The sequence below is a fragment of the Alligator mississippiensis genome, chromosome 12 (genome assembly GCF_030867095.1).
Source record: "Alligator mississippiensis isolate rAllMis1 chromosome 12, rAllMis1, whole genome shotgun sequence".
NCBI lineage: Eukaryota > Metazoa > Chordata > Crocodylia > Alligatoridae > Alligator > Alligator mississippiensis.
The window spans coordinates 65,899,203-65,915,683 of NC_081835.1; the positions used below are offsets into that span (position 1 = coordinate 65,899,203).

General features: G+C 42.5%; 1 protein-coding gene across 5 annotated transcripts in view; it reads left to right on the forward strand.

The window, feature by feature from the left end:
• Positions 1-16,481, forward strand: part of NEK6 (NIMA related kinase 6) — an 87,603-nt gene that overhangs the window by 5,760 nt on the left and 65,362 nt on the right. Inside the window, exon 1 of one of the 5 annotated variants that reach the window (XM_014603773.3) lies at positions 9,283-9,306. The exons of the other annotated variants lie outside the window; for them this stretch is intronic. The gene's annotated coding sequence lies outside the window, so the exon portion shown is untranslated. Of the gene's footprint in view, positions 1-9,282; positions 9,307-16,481 lie in introns of those variants that run through there. 5 annotated transcript variants of the gene reach the window in all.

Genomic DNA, 16,481 nt, shown 5'->3' on the forward strand with positions numbered 1-16,481 from the left:
GCAGGTCAGTTACTCAATTTATAACGTTTTGTCAGTTTTCAGAGCTTTACCGTGAGCGTAGAGATGGCTGTCCCAGCCATCTACCTGTGTTCGCTTTCTTTCTCTGGAGCTCCTTGATTTAAGATTCCTTCTGTTCTCTGATTTGTTCTTTAAGAGGGTCTTATGACTACTTTGCATAGTGGCTTTTGCCTTTTGCGCTCACAAATGTAGGGAAAGGAGAAAAACCACAGCAATTTTATAGAGTCTCTGAAAAACTTGTCACGACCAGTGGACCCACACCTGCAGCAAATGCTACTTCACTTTTGTCACCTGTTAATTGATTGCTAAGCATCAAAGTAGAAAATGGATGGATGAGTCTTTAAATTACAGAAAACTCTTCCCCTTTACTCCTTTTTACATGTTTAAATCTTTCAGTGCTTCTGAGTCATTTTTAGCTCCAATTAAAAAAAATCTCTGAGTCACAGCACTTAAGGTTATCTTGCAGAAATATGATCCGTCTGTGGGAGGGCCTGGATTTTAACTTCTGTAATGGAAGGGCCTGCCTCTGCGTCTTTCTACAGGTATCCTGTTTGATTATTGTTCCCATTGTAAAGTACGGTGAAATCCCGTTTCCAGCTCGACAGGGTTTTGGTACAGTCATGTAAAGGCAGAGAGTTAGAAATCGTATCTGCATGGAACTTTTTCATAAAATCCCTTCTTATCACCATTTTTTTTTTTTATCATCCTATCCTTCTTCAAGTAATTTTTTGGACAGAAATAAGGGTGTGTAGGTACCTCAATGTTGTGGCGTGGAAATCCCAGTGACAACCCGCATCCTGTCTGTGCGGGATCTGCTATTTTTAGCTCTGGATGTGGAGTGGTTGGAGATTTTCAGAAAAAGCATAGTGTGTAGACAAGGCCAGAGAGGCTAAATGCTCCAGTATTGAGCTGTATTTCTTCAGTTATCTGGGAATGTTGAAGTGAAGTCTTCTGGGTTTTTCTCTCTTGTGCTTTTCTGTTGTATATTTGTAAGATGAAGCTTCTGCTGGCAAAAGCAGGTTTCAGCAACTGCAATGGCTCTTTGAGGATCTAATAAGTCCCCTAAGGAGCTAGTGTTCTAGTTACACCTTTTTTTTTCTTCCCACAGGGAAACCACGATTCTTTCTCATGGAGAAAAGCAGCTTTTGTAGCAGTTTAGGTACAACGCACCATAGATCTTGGTTGTTAATGGAACTGGGTGCATAACTTTTTTCAAAGACAGAGCCAGTCCTTTGGAAATAGCTGTCTTGTAAGCAAGTTACGCTGCAGCATTACCTTTAGCGTGTTACTTTCTCTGCAAAAAAACCAACCTCAAACCCTTTTATTTGTGTTTGCTTAGGCATTAAAAAAAACAAACTTCAAATGGTAATCAGAGCAATAAGGATTTTATCTTCAGGTCAAGCAAGTCCAGGTAACTTATTTCCCTGCCATCGGTAGCAGCTGCCATAGAAAAGCATGCCACCCCTCCCAGCCAACCTGTCAAACTTTGGAGGTCTGCAGGATTGTACATCCTCTTAAGACAACAGCAGCAGCAAGGTTGTGTGTGAATTTGGGGCTGGTGACGCATGCGCGATTGACAGCACTGGAGACGGGAGCCCTCTGTCCCTGTAACTCGAGGCGGAACTCGAAAGCGAGGTGGAAGGCAAGTGTTGTGTCGTTTGCTTTATTTTTTAAGCAGCAAACCCTCTGTGCATGTGTCTGCATGCAGCTATGTGCTGTAAAACAGGCAGCACATTAGAAACTGTTGGTCAGCCTGCTGATGGGATCCATCTTGTCTGATCGGGTGAGAGGATCCTTTGCTTTTCCTGGTGCATTTGGAATTGGGGCACAGATGAGGGCCAGCTGGCTGGCTGTTGCTGTGTCTGAACAAGGCTGAAGCAGTGGTGGTTGAGCAGATGTGAGGATTTCTGCACTTTGAGTGTGTGTGTCCACCGGGTCTGTTCCTCAAGATCACATCATAGCAGGCGGCTTAAATTCATGGCTGCTATTAGAGAGTCAAGTAAGCAGCTCCCACCAAGACGGTGTTCCTTTGTGTGCGGGTGTCGCCAGGAAATTGCATTAGTTTCTTTTGAACATAATCCTTATTGCTGTTGTCCATGCTTTTGTCACAGTGACTTCGTTAGAGCAGCCCCGTCTGCATGGGGCCACATGTCTTCTTTTCTTAAAGTGAGACAGGAGGGGAAACGTGCTTGCAGCAAGACACTGCTGAACAAGCATGTTGCAGACATGTTCGGGCACAGGCCATGTGTCAGTCCCCAGGTAGGCTCTAGACTTGCTTAGGATTGTAAACTCCCAGGGATATTTGCTGTTGCTTTGGTATGGTGTTGTATATCATGCCACACTGGGGCTGGGATTGCTAGGTGCAGTTGTAAAATAAGCGACACTTTTACAAGTTGGGTTTGACCGGCTGAGCCCATGAGTGGCCTGGTCTCCTACTTTATTTTTTCCATGCCAGGTTCTTGTCTCTGAGGTCAGCAGAAGTGCTCAAATCGGAACCTCCCGCGGGGAACAACGAGATAGTTGCTGGCGGCACATTGTACTCTCTGAGGTCCCCTTGACTTCAGACTCGGTTCTCCCTTTCTGCACTTTGGTCATAAATCTGACTTGTGGCTCTGACTTTCAGAAACCACGTCTGTGTTTTTAAAAGAAAAAAAAGTCCCCACTCTGCTTTTAGTAGTCACTCCTCTTCCTGAAGTATCTATTGGATGCCCCGCTGCTCTTGTCAAGCAGCGTACTATGTGGCCACGAACGCGTCATTTGGGACTGAACTTTGTAAGTTAGTGAGTCGAGTTCTGTGGCAAATACAGGTCTGTTAAATGCAGTCCGTGGGGGGGCTGTCTTGAGTGTGTGCATAACCAGTGTGCAAGGAGGATTCATGCAAAAAGATTTAAAACAGTACAGCTAGGAGCAATATATGTAGGCTAGTAGATGAGCTTGTTTTCCTAGCCACTCTAACGGCCTCCTAGAGTTCACATAGACCTTCAGGTTTCCAACACCAGTCTCTGTGGAAAATGTGCTTTTATAATATCTCTCTTTCTGGATTTCCCTTAGCACAGTGTACCACTCTGTAAAGCTACTGTTCGTAAGGTTATTAGCTCAGTCATTTCATTTGTAGCTCACAGCGATCAAGTCCCAGCCATGGACAGCGGTGATTAATTGCAGATGACGATGTATTGGCTACATGTACAGTCTCTAATGTTGCACTTACGAACTATTAGCATTTGAATCACGGTTCTCTTTTTTTTTTCTTTTTTTTTTTTTAAACTAAACTGGACTCCTCACTAAATGAGGGGAGGCAATTAAAGGAATGCTAGAAAGTGAGTATTTTGCTATGGAACTCCATCCCTGTTCTCCTCACTTTTTTCCTTAAGTAAGCGATTCTGGTTTTTTACATCCAGTCAGCTTTGTGTCTTGAATGCTTTATCAGTGTGACTAATTGACCGTGCCATGCCCCTGTGAGCTTGGGGAGCATTACCCCCACTAACAGAGGGGAACTGAAGCTCCAAAAGAGAAAGCTGTCATTGTTAACAGGCTCTTGACTCCCCTGTCCTTTTCTTGGTCTACTGGAAGTGTCCAGCTTTGGGTTGGGTTTGACTTAATGGACGCCCCTTCGGATGGTAATAGCTGTCCCCCACTCTGGGTCTTTTCCTGTGCCTTCCCTGGTACACCCACCCTGAGACCGAGGCCTTGGTTATGTTCTCCTGGGTCCAGCCATGAATGCCTCAGCAAATCCAACTGGTGTTTGGACTCTGCTGTTGACATCTGTCTGGCAGCTGTGACTCATAGTTAATATTTGGGATGTGCACAGGCATCTCAGGGTATTATTTAGTGACAGGAGGCACACTGCATGCAGAGCCATAGGTTAAAATGATGCAAGAGCCTTAAGCACACGGATCTTAATCACGCTTTTTGCTGCTCCAGGTCTTAGATACTTAGGCACAGCCTAAAGAGTCAGCTTTCATGTAGCTTCTGCCTCTCTCCTATCAAATAAATCGGCTCCTGGCACGGTGATCATTCCTCCACCATGCTTTCTCCCAGGGTACCTATTTTGGAGTCATGGTCTTGTTGATTCTACAAGTTTAGTCTTGGACAAAACGGAACCTGTCATCTTCCTTGGGACCTAGAAGCGGCATCTCCCAGCAATGATCCAGCTGGTCTTTTGGCTGCTTACAAGGAAGACTATTTGAACTTTCCTATCAGTTTCTCCTTGTTTCATTTCCTGCCTAGGCCAGATCCCCAGAATGGGGCTGTCTTGGCCTTCTGAGTTGAAGGTATCAGTGATATGAAATGAAACGGGGAGATGAAGTCTCCAGTGTTCAGAATGATGCAGCTCTCTCAGTACAAGTGACTTCCCTGAAGCCTCGTAGGAAGTCTGTAGCAGAACTTGGAATATGTCAGACCTTGATCTTATTTGGTTTATTAAGACTATTTTGGTTTATACGAACGTGGTGAGTTCACATCTTGGGAAGCATTGTTTGTATTTCACATGCTTGCGAGCATTGCAGTAATGAGGAAGAACAAAGCTTCAACTTGTGCTTGATAGGGGAATGCGTGACTTTTGGAGACAGTCAGCAGAATGTGCCAGCCTGGATTCCCAGCGCTGCTGAAAGACTGCTTTGTCTTTGTTCAGCATTTCAGCTTAAAATGCTGGAGAGCCCATGCCACAATTGGGAAACGTTCGGTGAATATAGGAAGTCTCAGAATTTCAGGCTGGTATGGACCTACCCACCACATAAAACTAGCTCCATGCAGTGGGAAGATTGGCTCCTTAGGAGATCTTACAATACCAAACAAGTGGCTCATCAAGATAGACTTTACAAGTCTGAGTGTTGTGTGAGTACATCAGATCCAGCAGGAAGCCTGTGGGATGAGTACTGTGAGGGTTGATTGGAATTTCTGCACTTTGAAATTGTTGCAGTCTTCCGTTTTATTACTGGAAATGTAAGAATTCAGTACTTGAGCTTCATATGAAATACATCTGTCATATGCAATAAGCTGAATAAGGGTGCATGGAAGTTCATAAGGGTTTTGGGCATGATATAGAAAGAGATCCGGTTGAGTTGAAGTGGGACTAATGGAAGAAGTGTGAAGTAAGATCAGCAGGTGAAACCTCCATTTTTAGTAGGGACTAGCATACTAAAATGATCGATTATCTGAGAAGTAGGTCTGTCACCTCGGTAAGCCCAGTCTTTCGGTGGATGGAAAGGGCCAGGTGCGAATACTTGCACACTGTATGAATACCTCTGCTATTTTATCTTGTTACATGGTAGGTTTTCAGTGGAGCGGTTTGCTGTAGTTTTGTTTTGACTGACAAACTATATATTAATCCAAGGGGGGAAAATCCATATAGAACAGTACTTGTTTGTACTGATAATGAGACTCGGGGAAATCTTGAATAAACATGGCAGTAGTTTATGCTGCACTTGAACCAAGTTGTAAATATTGTGACTTTACTAATACACATTCTCTGCTCCAAATACCTCTTTCTTTCAGCTGTGCATTCCCCTCTGTTATACATTACTGTTTCTTGAAAATAGTTGAGGCGGCTGATTGTAGTCTGGGAACTTTTTCAATTTGCGGGAACTTGCACTAGCAAAAACATCCTGGCTGTTTTTATAGAAACCTTACCCACACCCCACTTTGCCTTCCAAACATCTCTAAATCCCTGTTGGATTCTGCTGACATCACTGCGGTAATCCACATATTTACTTTGTGACACAGGCTAGTGGTTAGAGCAGGCATGGAGTCAGGACAGATGCATTTTATTCCCAGCTCTGACTCCCTCTGTTATCTTGGCCAGGGTTGTTCAATAGTACTGTACTTCACTTTATCTCCTGTCTTTATATGTGTTGTAACGCTGACCACGTAAGAATGGCAGGAAGTACGATGCGTCTATAAAGCACTTTCAGAGCACGGTATTGTAAATATGGGTGGGGACGGTGGTTTTCGTTGTTGTTCAGGTGTCTGCTTGAGGGGATAACCCCGTATTTTGTGGGCATCCTGAGCTGAACCAAGCAAGATGTCTGATGTTGCCTAATTCGTTCCTATAAGTTTGAAGGGTTCGATTTCATCTGTCCCTGCACAGGAAGTCTGGTAGCTACGGTGTGCCTCTTGTCAGTTCCTCTACCTGATTCTTCTCCAAATGCTTTAATTGGTCATTATTTACCAAAGTAGCCAATAAAGAGCCAGTGGTTGTAACTATTTGTTTCTGCATTTATTAAAATCCTTTTATTCATGCTTGAACACTAGCAAGTTGATAAATATTAAGGTCACATGTGTCTAAAAATAAGGTAGCTGCGTCTCTAGTTTTTCCTTTGGTTAAAGTCGTTTTTTACCTGCAGGATGCACTAATATTTCTCGAGTTTCTGGCAACAAAGTTGATTTACTGGGATGCTGTGATAGGGATCTCAGTTCAAAATCAAAGAGCCCTGAGACTGCTTTACTGTTTGCTTTGTGTTGCCTTTCCAAATACTTTGTTACATTTTGTCATTGATTTATATTTTTTCTAGTAACTCTTAAGTTGTTTCCATCCATTTTATTTTAAATGGGTTTGATTTGTTTCCCAGCTGTCTTGACTCTTTTAATGTTATCTTTCTCCGTTCAGCATTTGCTTTTTTGCCTGGCACTTTGGCTATTATCTGCTGAGCCTGATACAAGTTGGACTCATTCTCCATTTGAAACGTTACCGGGTCAGTTCTCCCAGTGTTTTGTAAGTTATCTTCACATGTATTTTGTGTTCACGGAAATGAGAGATGGATGCATAGACTCTTCTCTTTTTGAAGAAAAAGAGATTCTGACATTAATCTGAATCTGTTTATTAAATTCTTTCACTTGTCAGTGGTAGTCCTTACTGTCGAGTGTTGCCCAACTTTCAGCATGATTTGCATAAGAGTATCATTAGTTTTAAAAATACTGTAAATATTTATAGCCCCTTTTGAAACAAACTGGATGTTTTATTGTGAAAATCCCTGGTGGTAGGCAGTTGCTTGTAAATGTTGGTGGACAGGCCCGCAGTTAAACTTTTCACAGGCTTTCAGGGTTCTTTACCAGTAGACGTAGATCATGTTGAGAAGGTTATTGGAAAATCACTCTGCGACAAATTATGCAATGGCCAGTGGGTTGTTCAATACAAATAACATTACGTAGCTAATGATACCTTTTTCATTTTAATATCTCTCACAATTCATCTGCATTACTTTGTTTTATAGATGTCACTGACAGATGGGAAAAATTATAATGTAATAAAATAATTTTGTAATAAAAGGAATCTTGAAAAGTGTACAGTAGTTTCTTGGCTGTTGCTTTTATGTTCTGCATACACTTAAGCTGTGGCAGCTTAATTCATTTTTAAACTCACTTGGTCCTTGAGACATATGCTGGACTAACGGTCTTGAGGACTGAAGGTGCGTCTACAGGTGCATTAATGCACTTTATTTAATGCATGTTAAATCTAGTACCTCTATTGTGAGGTACTAGGAAAATGTGCATTAGCCTGTCTTAATGTGCATTAAGTAAAGAGCATTTGGCTCTTATACACATGCAAGGGGCCTACTCCAACGTGCTGTAATTTTGTGGACATTAACGCATGCCAGCAGCCTCCAGTGTCATGTGTATCAGCATCCCCACACTGAAAAATGGTGGTGGGGCACTTTAATTTAAAGCTTTCAACAAGCTTTAGTTCAAAGTGTCGTGTCCGTTCCCCCCCTCCCCTGCCATCTTTCAGCATGGGGATGCTGATGCACGTGATGCTCTGGGTGCTTTTAATTAGCACGGCTCTTGGAGCTGCACTAATTAAAGCGCCCCCTCCCCTCCCCCCCCCCCCCGAGCACATGTATAAACGCCCATTGGTTTTGAAGTGACACTTAATGCACATTAACCTGTTTTAATGCATATTAACTAAATAGCACAGTTTTTTCAGTGACACTTTAATACACATTAAAATAGGCTAATGCGCATTAAAGTGCACAAGTAGATGTGCCGCATGTGTCAGCACAACCATACAACAGATATGAAATAAACAAGGAGGGGACAAATTGTGTCTACCCTGCCCTGCCAATGTGTCTTGTCTCAGCATAAGAAAGTAGTTCAGTTCCTGAGCCAGCAGAGCTGTAGAGAAAGGAACTTTTAAGCAGTGACTTTTAAGATTTCGGATCTGTGTTTAGGCATAAATACCTTGCCAGTTGAAGAATGCTGGGAAGACAATTCAGGGAATAGACAGGAGAGCTGAAGTTTTTGTTCGGTGGGGGGGAGGAAAGTCAGTTTAAGGGCATTACTGACCAACTGTGCTGCTGCCATGGACTTTGTGCTACATGAAGAATGCTTGCATTAGACTAATACAAGATTGCTGCATCTAGGGCAGAACACAACAGTGTGGCATTTGTCTTGTATACAAAGCTTGCACATTTATTTATAATCAGCCTTAAAGGTTGATTCCCAGTCTCTCTGCAGAACATTATGTGCAGGCCTTTCTGCAGAAAAATTGGACTCGATTGAAAAAGACAGTCTTGTGAATCCTGAAGGAATCTGGGCATTTAGCCCAGGAAAGGGAGAGTTCCATTCTCTGCAAGAGCTCTGTTAACCCTCTGCCTGCGGAGCGAGGAATAAAAGCAGCTGAGCAGATTGCAGAAGGGACCCGGGCTCTTTTGGTCCGCCCGGAGGGTCAGTCTGGAGAGCTCTGGTGCACGAATTGTTATTCTTGCCCACGTGGGCAAGGAAGTGTTTCATGCACTGTGGAACGTAACTGTTCATATAAAGTTAGTAAGAATCAGTAGTTAAAAACTGGGGGCTGTTCTTTCCAGATGTAGATGGATTCTTCTACCCGATACGTTGGAAAAATGATTAGCAATTTTTTTTTTTTAACTCATCAGATCAAACTTTTTGATAACGATATAAAATAATAGATATTTATGAGCACGTATACTCGGGAAAACAAAAGCATGCTTCTAATTGACCTATGTTTGTAAGGAGGGAAAAGATGTTACACAGGCAAAGGTTTCGACTTCTGTTTGGATATTACTTGCAGGATCCAGATGCTCTGAAAGCTATTTTTGAAATGTTAGCATCTGGCTGCTTTGCAAGCTTTGCATAGAATTTTATGAGGTGGCTTTGAAGTTGCCTTTGGATTTGAATCACATGATTCCTGAGATTGGCTGAGTTGCATAATTTTCAGCATCACTTCCTCTTACTTTTGATTATGAGAAATGTAAATACTTCAAGCTGCAGTCCTGAATTTTTGAAGTTAAGTGCATGCATGTCTTCCCCCTTGGCAGACTCCGTGCAGCAGGACAGGTATGTAGGCTCCTGGTTTTCTTTCTCTTGGCATGATCAAGTGAACTGGCCCCAGAGGCTGGCTTCCTGGGTGCGGTGCTTCGAGCCGGACTCCTGGGCCTTGCGCGCCTGCCTGACACTTGACTCACAGTTTGACATGGGCATGCAGGTACCCTGTGCGCCTTGAACGCATCTGAGACATGGCAGCAGTACTTCAGGAGTGTGTTGTGAGGCTTGCTGAAAGCTGGTAAAGACCTCCAAAACGCTTTGGTTTCCAAGGCGGGTTTCTTGGTAGTGCTGGTTCTGTCACAAGATGTTTGCAGGGTGATGTTTTCAGGCTTTAGTCATCGGACCATTGTGCTTCGCTTTTGTGGAGATTGGCTGAGATGTTCTTCCTAAATGTGAGTTGAGCAGAAGCAGAAGCACAAGGGTGCTGTCCTTTGGAGGGGATCTCGCTGGGTGGTCCCCCAGGGCCCCAGGCTGACCTACAGGACGGTGTGGAAGGCCTGCCTGTTTGCTCAGGCTTTTGCCGATCCCTGGTTAACACAAGCGGTTTGTTTACCCAAGTGGGTTGGGTAACCTGTCGGGGATTTGACTTGCGTTCTTTCTGGTGGCTAGATTCTCGGGGTTGGTCCCAGCACAGCTATTTCAGTGGCAGCATGTGGCTAATAGCGATTATGGTTTTGTTAATATATATGAATGCATCTGACAACCATCACGATAGGCGGCACGTTACATAAATCATGTATTTCTAGTGTAGATTTAATCTTTCTGCTAATCAGAAATGTGCATATTCTGAGAAGGGTAACAGAAGTGTTCTTATATAATTTGGCTTCAGGCTTGAACACTTTATTACATTATACATTTAAAGGTAAGCATGTTGTTGCATGCTTAGCAACCAAGACAGAAAGACTGCAGATAAAAATACACACACATTAAAACTAACTTGGTGGTGGCAGGAGATGCTTGCTGGTGTGGTGATTTAAAGGAAAGTAAAAAAATAAAAATAAATATAATGGATTTCTTTACAGCGTTCAAGGATTTCACATAACTTGAAAATCAAAGGCCACAGTATCACAATTTATTTGTGACATAGCTCTTTGAGGAAAAAGAAAAGTACTTGGCGAAGCTGGCTGGGTGCTGATGTCTTATGTTTAAAGTATTAAATCTCTGTTGGAGGAGCTGCTGTCATTTTAATGCACTCTAAGCCTATCCGTGATGAATGAATTTACATGTGCATATGTATATATTATTTATTTACATGTCTTTAATATACATATACCAGTAGTGGGTGGGTCTCATTTCACATAGAAATTCAATGAAGTGGAATAAGATGTAAGACGAGTACAGTTAGCCCAGTGAAAAGGCGCATTTATCTCATTGTCACATTGATTACGCAGTCATAACTATAAATCACCAAGTACTCTTGGCACCAGTCCTAGGACTGTTTAATGGGAGCCACGTGAAACCATCTTGTAATGAATGGTGTGAGCTACAGGGCATTTAAAACATATTCAGGAGACTTTTTAAAACAATTATACATTTTGAGTTGGGGCCAAGTTCTGAGGAACCAATTTTACAAGTTACTCAATTTCAAAAGACACATACAAATGCTTCCAAGCCAAAAATCTTTCTCCCCAAATCCATGTAGCAAATGACGGAATAGGTGGGACCCAAGAAAGTGCTGTGACTGCAAAGGTTTATTGGAGGGAGGAAATAAGATCAGAATGAAACGTGTTTGAGGGCTGACAGCATGCTTGGAGCTGTACAGACCTTTCCTACCTGAAGATCAGCTTGAATGAATTTGCATTAATATTGTCATAGGGAGGAGAGACATAGGAGCTTCCAAAATCTTAGGGGGGGATGAGTTTTTGATAGAGAAAATCTTTTCATTGGTAATCAAGCGGTGGTAAATAATAAGGACTTAACTGTGGTTGAGCAGAGTGGAGTACTACAAGGATCAGTGTTGAGGTTTTGCTTTGGGAAAACTGCAAACTAATGTGTCTGAAGATCAGGGGTAGGTATTGAATGGACTGTGAAGTCTTGATGCAACAAAGAATGATGATGGACTCCTAAACAGATGTGCGTTTGCAGATTGGTCCTATGTGGACTGTATCCCAAAGCATTTTGCTGGAGATGAGTGCTAATAGTTCTTCTTTCAAGGGCTCTGCCACTGCAAATGCAGTTTGTTTTTTTATTGGCACTTAATTGCTAAAAAGATAACTCCCACTTCCTTCCTGTTTGTCAGTGAGCAACAAAAACATGAAGTGGGAACTGATACCCAATCTATTTATTTTTTCTCTTTTTAAAGCAGGCTTTGGTCTTTCTACAGCTGCTAATACAAATTTAGATTCACTGGCTGATGCTATTGACTAGTAAACGCTCTCACCTTAGTAGGCATGTAACATCCAAATCTTCCTTCCTGTAGAAAATATTAGAGAAACAATGAGACTTACATTGCTGTAGCGATGAGTTTCCTGGAGTTTGGGCCGATGAGAGGGAAGGTTTCCAAAGTGGAGAGCTGGCCAAGGACGGTTTTCTACGTGCAGGCCACATGCAGTCAAGTCTAGGGATGGCTAGCAAATGTTTTTCAGCTGACGTCCCCTGGAAGGGACAGGGGAGACTCTTGGGTCAGAGAGAATCTCTTTGCCGAAACCGAAGCATTTATCAAAGCATTATGAAATGGATATCTTGGGGGGGGGGGTGTTAGTTCATGGATATTCATGTGGTGTGAAGCTAGCCTGCAGATCTCTACCTCATTTTCTCCATTGGGAAAATGAAGGTGTACTTAAAGTACTCTACCCAAAGGATGGTGGTGAGAACTGATGGGAGTAATTTATATCCAATACATGTTAGTAACTTTAAAAAAAAAATTGAACATGGTATTTTTGAGAGATAATGACCAAGTAATGGGAAAAACTATGACAAGCTATTTTGCTTTTCAGAAACCTGTTTGTGGGTTTTCCAGCTCCTGTAGTATAGTGGTAGACAGGTACTGTTGAATTCTTCTGGTGGATTGATTGATTAAAGATGGGAACATTAAACTAAACAGGGTGTAGAGAATGATTTGAAACGGAGTAGGAAGTTTGACACCAATACTTAATTATTGGCAGGTAACATTTGTTTTTTAGAAGTCTACAGTGAGAGCTGGTCCTGAATAGTTGTAAATGTGTTGACTTCATGTCGTTTTGCTTCTAGGTACGGGAGCAGTGAATTACAATGGCTGTCACACCATTTGTTTAATGAATATCGGCTGTTGACATAATATGAAAAAAGCTCTAGGGGTTTCAGTCCTTTTACTGAAACATTCCTGGTTAATGGATTTTGGTATGTTCAAGAACACACTGCTCAGCACGCTCTGTTACTAGGTCTTGAGACCCCGGTAAAGTCTACACAGAGTCCTAATGCAACCTCCTCCCTACCTGCTTGCAGGTCACATTAGTCAACACATTCCACTTTTTATGAGTGCTAAAATAAAATGCTAAAAAAAGACCTCGTTCTATGCTGCTAGTTAATGTTCTGCCAGCGTTTTTGTTCTCCGCCTTTTCTTTTAGGAGTTTATAAGTTGCATGTAAAAATTTTGCTGAGGGCTGTGACTTGGCTGCTTTGCTTCAGTCTGGCAGCAGATATCTGTAGGTTATTTTACAGATAAAAGAATGAAAGCAATACAATTTGTGCATTAAATACTTAGGGACCTCGTCCATGTTGCAGTGCGTGGACATACCTCCCATTATAGAGAGATCCTTGCCAAGTTCGGTGAGAGTACACTTTTGAACAGGAACGACTCCAAGAACACTTCTCATTATCCAAGATCTAAAGATATTTTTGAAGCAATAAATTGGTTTTCCTGGAATTTAAGTATTTGGATAAAGAAAATTTCACTTTAAAAAAGCCATTATTGCTTACAGTTGCAGGCTGTGCTTCACGAGGCATTTTGCTACCAGACCAATGTGCTTTTTAAAGATTGACTGTATGAATACATTTGTTACATTGGAGCTATCAGATGAGACATCTGCTTGTCAACCTTGTCACCATCCATGTTTGCATTGCGGACTAATGGCTGGTGCAGGATCCCCCCATGAAGATTTTTTTTGAACCTTTCAGTAGTGGGACAGCTGAAATCTGCCATTTTAATTGATCTTCAGAGATTTGAGATTTTGGGGGAAAATAGAATTGAATTAGACAGTATATTAGTTCAAGTCATGGATAGGATTCCTGAAGCAAACGGACTATATTATAAGAGGAACTTAAGTGTCTTTATCTCCTAACGCTGGTGACTATACTATGTCATTGGGCTTTTCGGGTTTAAGTCATTCACATGGAGCTGTTTGAAAGAGGACGTACAATTTCCTCTAATGTTCTAAGATTTTCGAACCTTTTGACTAATGATGTGTGCAGACCTCCTGTTTGACAACTTTTGCCCTGAACTTCTGTGTCTCATCTTCAGCTTTTAGATTATGTAGTCCTTGCTCTGTGCCTGTGCCCTTTCTAATCCGATTTCCATTGCCGGTATACAAGCCCCCTGCCCTGCACAGTCGCAGGCAAGACCGACTCTCTCCTTAAGCAAAATGTTTTTAGTAAGCGATGTTGTCTTGCTCAGTTCCTGCAGAAATCTCTCCTATTTCAGTGGCACATCTCAAGTTTTTCCTTCAACATCCGTATTTATAGCTCTACAATTTTGGCAGGTGTGCATTGCACGTTAACACTGTTTTTTTGGATGTTAAACTGCTATTTGCTTATGGTAATTTCCAATCATTTTAAGGTGACTGTCGAAAGAGAAGAGCAGAGAGGGAAAATTTGTCAAGGATTTACAGTAAATACACTCTGCTTTTGGAAATACTGTCAGAAGTTTAATTGTTAGGTTCAAGTAAGTTTGTCATGTGCCAGACAGAATCAGTCTGCTGTAATGAACTGGTTATGTACTTCCACCAGCAAAGCGAGAGTGAGCAGCCTTTGGTTTCTCAAGATTTCCTATCACCTTGTAATGCAGAAGGAAGGGGGGAGGGGGTATGCTGTTTAACCTAGCCCGTAATTAGGTTCTACATGGAGGCATATATTACCGTGCTTGCTTTGCCAAAGCTCTTCAGTATGATGGATGAGATTTAAAGGTTGATCTGACTAAATTGCAATGAGAATACTAACGACAAAGATATTTCTGTTGTGAAATATTCCTACCAGACATCATGGCTGCGGCATAAATGCTGTAAGATAATGGACAATAAAAGTCACTTGAAAATAATACTCTCCTAGGATTGGACTGCCTTCTTTGCAACACGTCCACAGCAAGCCAGGGAGATAATGTAATCATAAGCCAAGATCATCATTTAAATATATAGGTAATCTCATATAGCATCTTGACAGATTTATTTTACGAGGAAGCAAGAGAGAATATTATTGGGCAGCAGAGAAGAAGAAAGTGTTACTGTGGTCGAGGTTACTTTGTAAAATAGTTGGCATCTCTTCATGTGTCTGTACACGTGGCTCATGGCGATGGGGACTCTTGCTACCTGTGACGTGTGGTTTGTGCATCAGCAGGTGAGCAAAGAGCCTGGTCATCAAGCGCACATCCTCCTGGGTGTCCCACGGGGTGATGGAGCGGGGATTTGTTCAGGCCTGTTCAGTGCAGATGAATGGTCCCACGGGTCTGAAGGGATGTGCGTCTTATTTTATTTCATTTCATCCAAATAAAGATTCCTTTCTTCCCCCCGCAAGAGATGGGGAGCATGTGGAAGTAAGAGGGGATGTGACAGTGCGGAGGAACAGCATTGCCATTGCTCTGCCCCGTCCAACTCAGCTGCCTGGCACTTCTTGTTTTCTAGGTGGGAAAGCCGAGGCCCAGGGACCTTAGGCATGTTGCCCGAGCACTGTTCTTTACTTTTCCTGTCACTGCAGCTAGAAGGTGTCTGCAAGAGGGCGAAGTGCTGTCGTCCTCCACAGAAAGTGGTATCTGTGGCAGTGCCAAGGAAACCTCTCGACAGTGTGGCTCTTGCTTTGCACAGGAGCCTCTCCCGAAGATGCTAGCAAATGACCCAAGGCCAAATGAAGATGCTTTCTTTCTGAGGAGCAGGTGGGCCACTAGGCACAGCTGTTATTCTGTGCAATACAAATTTTTCCTGTGTCTCTTCTTATCTTTCTAGGTCAGCTACCAATTGCTGAATCCATGGACATTTTGGTTTGCTGATGCTCAGTAGCATTGCGGGCAGCAAAAAAGGTAGAGTGCCAGACATATGGAAAACAGCTGGGTATGCCCAGCAATAAGATGGAGGTGTTTTGGCACAGAAATCAGCCATGTGCTAGGCATGACTACTGCTGCTTTGATATCTACTTTTGAAGGTGTTCGGCACCAGTCATGCTGATCATTCATCTGGGAAAGAATAATTTGGCCTATAGTTGAGTTTGAGGCATCCAAAGACACATGCTAATACCTGATTAAGCTGGGCACAGCTGTTGCCAAGGCTGGTTTGGAGAGGAGCTGCACCCTAGGCATTAGGGTGTATATGAATATAAGCAGGGGATGCTGATGAGGTTCTGTTCCTTAATGGGTATTGTGTAACTAATGATCTTGGGCTTCAGTACCAAGTGCCCTGGGCTGTCCAGCCCTGTGAAGTGCACCTGTCAGATACGTGCAGGGACCAGAGAAGCTTTTTCTATTTCTTATTTCATGGACTATTGGAGTCGAGAGAGGAGGGGCTAGAGCTGATTTGTTTTTAAAGACCTTGGGAGACATTCCTAGGAGAACATGAGCTGCTGTAGGCTTGTGAAATGCAGGGCATCCTCAAGTCAGTGGTGTGTTTAAGAGATGAGAGGGGGCATAGGGGATTTTGATTCCTGGGTTGCTGTGGCTTGTATGTTATAGAGGGATTGACTGAAGTTGTGCGCTAAAGCTGAGTCTTCAATATGATTGCATGAAGTGCAAGTCAGGCCAAAAGCCGGGTTTAGATCTGAGGACCCTTTGCTCCTGGAACTTCAGGGTTACATGCAATGATTAGTCTTTGCTCTTTTTTTTTTTTTTTGGCTCAATTTTAACTGTTATAGACTTCACTTTTCGTACACACGTGTTAGTAAGGCAGCAGCTGAAGTAGTCGATAGATCCCCGTTTACATCAAAGCCTTTATTAGGATATGCTTGTGTACTGTGTTTTTTAAAACTCTGTGTTGTACGTGAGTGGTGCCCCAGTGTATAAATGAATATACTGT